This window comes from Pteropus vampyrus, unplaced genomic scaffold (genome assembly GCF_000151845.1).
Source record: "Pteropus vampyrus isolate Shadow unplaced genomic scaffold, Pvam_2.0 Scaffold238, whole genome shotgun sequence".
Lineage (NCBI taxonomy): Eukaryota > Metazoa > Chordata > Mammalia > Chiroptera > Pteropodidae > Pteropus > Pteropus vampyrus.
The window spans coordinates 1,328,214-1,334,727 of NW_011889019.1; the positions used below are offsets into that span (position 1 = coordinate 1,328,214).

The 6,514-nt window shown below is 38.1% G+C and overlaps 2 pseudogenes; one reads left to right on the forward strand and one right to left on the reverse strand.

The window, feature by feature from the left end:
* Positions 1-1,702: 1,702 nt before the first annotated feature.
* On the reverse strand, positions 1,703-1,821 carry LOC111728942 (annotated as a pseudogene).
* Positions 1,822-4,461: 2,640 nt separating this feature from the next.
* LOC105301402 overlaps positions 4,462-6,514 on the forward strand; it is a 4,379-nt pseudogene continuing 2,326 nt past the window's right edge.

The following is a 6,514-nucleotide window of genomic DNA, read 5'->3' on the forward strand; positions in this document are numbered from 1 at the left end:
GACAGCTACTAAGTGACTAACAGGCAAGTATTGTATACAGTTGGATATGCTGGACAAAGGAATAATTCCCATCTTCAGCAGGTCGGAGTGAATTGGGGAGAGCTTTCATCACAGTACTCAGGATGACATGCAATTTAAAATTTATGAATTATTTATTTCTGAAATTTTTCATTTAATATTTTTGGACCAAGTTTGGCTATAGTAACTGAAACCTCAGAAAGAAAAACTGTGGATAAAGGGGACTGTACTTTAATAGACCCTCATGGTTGTAGCAATCTAGAGCTTATAGCTAGCCTGGGTTAGTGAGATAAGTAATACAGCATTGCTCTTCAAAATAAAGAAAAGTGAATTTTTGATTTTCTGGAGTTAGCAAAAGGGGGAGACAGAGAAATGGGGAGAAGCTGGTGAAGCTGAACAGTGAGAACAAAGAAAGAAAGGTAAGCAAAAACACAGGAGGCTAGAGACTTCAGGAAAAGAAATGACCCATGAAAACCATGAGGCAGAAGTTCCAGAGGGAGCTAGAGGATAGAAAAAAAAGTGTGCCTGGAAAACTGGTAAAATTGGGATTTCCAGGAGACTGACTTTTGTGTTATATAGGTAAAGATTGTAAGATGAAATAAAGAACTGGAAATAGCTGTTATATGAGTGAAACATGACTGAAGAAAGTTTTCAAATTCAATTTGTATTGATTTATTTATCCATTCCTGGGACAATACCATACCCTTTTGATTAGAACAACTTTACAGAAATGTTTAGCATCTAGTGTATCTCTACTCAAAATTTTTTTTTTCATGAATTTCTTGGCCATTTTCTAATTTCTCAGACTTGGTTTATTACATACAGACTTCTGAATGATTTAATCTAGTTCCCCTGAATATATTCCCCCAAATCAATGAATAAATGGTACAGCGCCATGAGAAACAAATCTAAGTAAATATTCTAAACTTAGTGACAAAGTTGATATACAATTTGGCATTCAGTAGAGAAAGTATGATTTATGTGGATAGCATAATTGGTTCTTTGTCTGAAAGAAAACAAAGCTAGACTCCTTACTTTACACTCTGTAAAAAAATGAATTCCAAATGTACCAATGATGCAAAGGTTGGGGGTGGGGGGAACCATTAGAAGAAAATTCAGGAGACTATTTGTATAACCTTGGAGTAAAAGGAGAACGTTTCCTAAATAAAGCAGGAAAACCAAAAAACATAAAAATATTTATGACCATTCAAATTAAAAACTTAAATGGAAAAATAAACTATAGAAAAAGAATAAACACTTAGGAATATAAAACATTGCTAAAAGAAATTAAATCTCTAAATAAATGAAAAAGCATCTCATATTCATGGATCAGAACGTTTAGTATTATGAAGATGGCAACAATCTACAAATCGATCTGCAAATCCAACACAATCCCTATCCATGTCCCAATGGGCTTTGCAGAAATTGATAGCTGATTCCAGAATCCATATGAAATTTCAAGAGACTCCTTCCTCCCCCCCAATTTTGAAATTAAAAACAACAAATCGGGACAATTTATACTACCTGATTTCAAACCTTACTTCAAAAGTTTCCAATGTTTCAAATTTTACACGGCACATTAATGCTGCTGTAATTGTTTTATTTATGTATTTTAGGCAAGGCAACCCTTGGTTGACCTCACAGATTCCAAGAACCTCATCAGTTTATAATCCCTTATTTTTTATGCCTACAGCACCTGGTGTTCCTAGGTGGTCTCCCATCCAAGTACTAACCAGGCCCAACCCTGCTTAACTTCTGAAATCAGACAGGATCCAGTTTGTTCAGGGTGGCATGGCCATAGACAATGCTGCTGTAATTGGAAGGAGCTTTTTATATATGACCTTTATTATGTTGAAGTACTTAATTTCCATTCTCAGTTTGTTGAGAGTTTTCATGAAAGTATGCCAAATTTTGTCAAATGCTTTTTCTGCATCTGAGATGAAGAAGTGGTTTTTATCTTTTGTATTATTAATGTGTATCTCACTCATTGATTTTCATATGTTGAACCATCCTTGCATCTCAGGGATAAATCCCACTTGATCATGGTGTGTGTTACTTTTAATGCGTTGTTGACCACCCTGACCATGCCCAATCTCGTCAGATCTCAGAAGCTATGCAGGGTTGGGCCTGGTTAGTATTTAGATGGGAGACTACCTAGGAATACCAGGTGTTGTAGGTGTAAAATAAATAAATAAATAAATAGATAAATAAATAGATAAATAGATAAATAGATAAATAAATAAAAAATAAAGTAAGTGTTGTTGGATTCAGTTTACTAGTATTTTGTCGAAGATTTTTATATATGTATTCCTCGGGGATATTGGCCTATAGTTTTCTTGCTGTGCCTTTGTCCGGCTTTGGTATCAGGGTAATTCTGGCTTCATAAAATGAGTTTAGAAGAATCTTCTCCTGTTCTATTTTTTAGAAGAGTTTAAGAAAGATTAGAATTAATTTTTCTTTAAATATTTGGCAGAATTCGCCAATGAAGGCATCTGGTACTGGGCTTTTCTTTGTTAGGAGGATTTTGATTACTGATGCAATCTTTATACTAGTTATAGACCTCTTACTTCACACTATAAACAATAAATTTCACAGAGACTAAAAACATAAATACATGAAAAAGAACTCTTAAAATAGGAAGAAATAAAACATAATGTGTTTAACCTCAGGATGAGATTAGCCCTTTTAAGAAGGTCTGAAAACTTAGAAGCCATAAAGGGAAAATTGATGAAGTCAACTACAGAAACATTTAAAATACCATAAAGCCAAAAGATGAATGAATATACTTGGAGAGCAATTTGCAAGATGTGACAAAGTGTAATACTACTAATATATAAATAATTCCTTTGAATTAAAAAAATATACATATATACATATAAACACGCTAATAGAAAAATAGGCAAAGGATAGAAACAAAAATTCATAGAAAGAGAACTATGAACAGCCAATTAGCTTATGAAATGGTCTTCCTCAGAGGAAGTACAAGAAATGTACACTCAAACAATGGGCAAATGGGCAAAAATGGAAAATATCACTAATATCTAATGCGGTTGAGTAATGGGCATTCCTGTTCAATCTAACAAAAGAAACATTTTAGGTAATCAATTAGTCAATTTTACTTTCATGCCTTACTTCTTTTGCTTGACTTATTGTATTTCCAAGTGAATGGTATTTTATCACCAGCTGCAGAAAGTAACACCTGAATGAGGTATGAAACAACACAAATCAGAAGCTGTAGCATGTGGAAGTCTGCTCACAGTGCCAGCTGACAAGAGTGATGCTCTTCCTCCCGCTTTCCCAATATTCTGTAACGTGGTTTTCACAATTCAGGGGGAAGCAAAAGCAAGAAAAAATTAACATTCTCATATTGTTTCCGAAGTGCACTTCTTGTTTTAGAATCTCATCATATAGTCCTTATGCAACTTTCTCTTCTGCCTAAGGAATCTTATACCTAAGCACTTTCCAACAGTGTGAATTAACTAAGAACAAAATTCTCACTTTAATATAAAGCCTTTGTTTTATTTTCTTCTTTATTTGCAGGTAGAGAAAGAGGAAGTATCAGGGGAAGCTTTAGGAGGGGATTTTGATCCATATAAAGAAACACTGTCCAGAAAGGGAAACTCATGGTTCGCCTGGTTACCCTACTGTTCAGAAGAGGAAACTGGAAGCTAAGAGGCAATATCTCAAAAAATAAAGAGGATGTAAACGTGTAGCAGTTGCCGCTGGCCTTTATTATAGGTCGCTCTGTAGGGGAGTTCTAGTCCAGGGTTTTAGTCCAGCCCCCTCTCTGCTGTCACACCTTTTCAGAAGGAAGATGTTTCTGATACAAGGCTAACCACAAGGTGGCACTGTGCACTGCTGGGCTAGATCCCATACAACAACCTGGACTCAGCTAAAGGGCTTCAGTTTCTAAGCACAGATCCTTTTCAGTACCGCTGAATCATAATTCTCCTCCAAAATCCAGAAACTCAGACAATTTTAAGAGCCATCTCATTTTTATCAGAAAAGAAATAATTTTGGGTTTTGGATTGAGAGGGCCTTCTACTCTAAATATTTTTTTATATTAGTCCCTTCCTAATTTGTTACTGTAAAACCCCTCCAGCCTCGAGGGCTTCTCAAGGAGCCCAATGGCAGGTGAGCTATGAACTCTGCAGCCAGGGGACAAGCATGTAGAGTATAAAGTGCATGGAATTCTTTGTGTGACCCAAGAAAAAAATGAAAATCTCCAAAAGACCATGTCAATCATCTCAGCCCTTGCTGAACCTGTTGCTAATGAACAACTTAGCAAAAGAGCAGGGAACTCAGTTGGAAGAAGAATCTCCAAACATAAGCCACTAGAGGGATGTCTTGAAGACTGTAAGAAACATTAATCAAGTAGTCTGGTGGTGGGCCCTGACCCCTTCACCCTGAACCTCCTAGGCTCCAAGTACTGGGAATCTTATCATGTCCAGGGGATCAGCACCATCACCTCCCAGCCAACTTCCACAGGCGTGGCATCGACAGTGTCGTCATTGACAATGGTCACATACTGAAAACAAGTCTACCTATCCGGGAAATGAAAACCAGAATAAGGAGCAGAGGACCCCAAGCACACCTGGGTTGGCAGACATGGAAACCACCCTGAGGAGGCCATCTTTTCACCAGGAGAATGAGCTCTAGAAGAGGAGGTTCTTTGGGCAGGAGCAGGAAAGGTCTATCGGGGACCTGGTAAAGTAGGATGAGCTGGACCGTGATGCCACAGAGAGTATCACATCCCACAAGCTGGCATACTCTCCCACGTCTCTGAAGTCACTGAATTCTCTGGCATATTCTTCTGCAGCCTGTTGTCCAACCCGTCTGAGAAAGTCCAGAATGTGAAGACACTGGAAGGTTCTGCTACCCCTCTACCCGCTACAGCAGAAGCTCAGCCTCACCTCAGGGCAACCTGGACCTCCAGCTAGGCGTGGTCACCAACGGTTTCTAGAAGGTAAGCTATTGACCTGGACCAAATGTCCATCCTTAACAATTTTGAAAATGATTACATGGTTGACAACACAAAAAAGCAGGACAGGTGACTACCATTGCTCTTCTGAGTCTAGCTTCCTCCATGCCAATTTATCACTCAGAGACATCTGATAAGAGATCTTGAGCACAGGTGCCTGGCTCCAGCACAAGTTACCTGAGCTTGCCTCAGGTTTTCATAGAGGGGATGTGGGAGCTATGGGCTGCCACTGATGAAGACGATGGTAAGGGGTGTGTGAGAGAACCGCATCAAGGCCTGTAAACCTGGCACTTTGGTTTTCTAGTTGTGGCCCCTAGACATTGGCATCCCCTGGAAACTTGTTAGAAAGGCAAATTGTCAGGCCCTACCTAAGACCTCCTGAATGAGAAACTCTTGGGATTGGGGCTCCCTACAAACTGCATTTTAATAAACCTTTCAGGTGATTCTAATGAAAAAATTTTGAAATACTGCTCTACATGATACCATAATTAAAGGCAGCCTCACCTCTATCCCAGTCACCATCCTAGTGGCTATTTGTCTAACTTCAGCAAGCCACTGGGGGTGATGATTAAAAGAATTCTCATTGTCTGCTATTATATTTTCTTGTTTATAGAATACCATGCTGGGCATCAGAAAGAACATACAATTAGCCACAGCCCTGTTGTTCAAAATTGTTGTTGTTGGAAAACCCAACATACAATAAGTACTCAGGGAATACTTATTGTTAGCAATAAAATAAAACATTTGTGTATACAGTGCTATATACATTGATTCTCATACACATAAAATTGAACAAAAGAAGCTAGATACAAAAGATTATATACTCTATGACTTCATATCTGTAAATACCAAGAAAAGGCAAAACCTATGAGGATAGAAGCCAGAAAAGTAGTTACCTTCGATAGGGTAATATTGACAGATGGGAGGAAATATTGACTGATAGAGGGGTGAAGGAGTGTCTGGGATGCTGGAACATGACCCAGGTGATGGTTACATGGGTGTATAAGTATTTTAAAAAGTCATCAGGTGCTACACTTTAAAAAGAAAAAGAAAAAAGAAGTCTTCCTACTTAGATGGTAGAAAAGCATATTCCAAGGAGAGGGAGGAATGCCAGCTGTAAAACTATGGGCCTCTACAGAGAGTAGTAGCAAACCAGTTTGTTGAGAGATGAGTATGAGTGAAGATAAACAAGCAGCAGACAAAAATAGAAAGATCCTTAAGTCTACTAGAAGAGACTGAGACAAGAAAACCCAACCATAATAATTATACAAATAAAAGAATGCACAAAGAAGGGGACCTAACTCCTAACTCAGCTTGGCTGGATGTGGAGTGGGGAGAGTTAAAGAAGCTTCTAAAAAAAGTATCAGGATGTGAGTCAGGAATCTAATTCTCCAATCGTTTCATCTGCACAAATCCCCAGGAAATAACTGTGAAGTTTCCAATTAAAGGAAACCTTGAAATCTGGAAACTGGATTCTAAGATCCATCAAGGAGCAAAGAAGGGGTTAATGAAGCA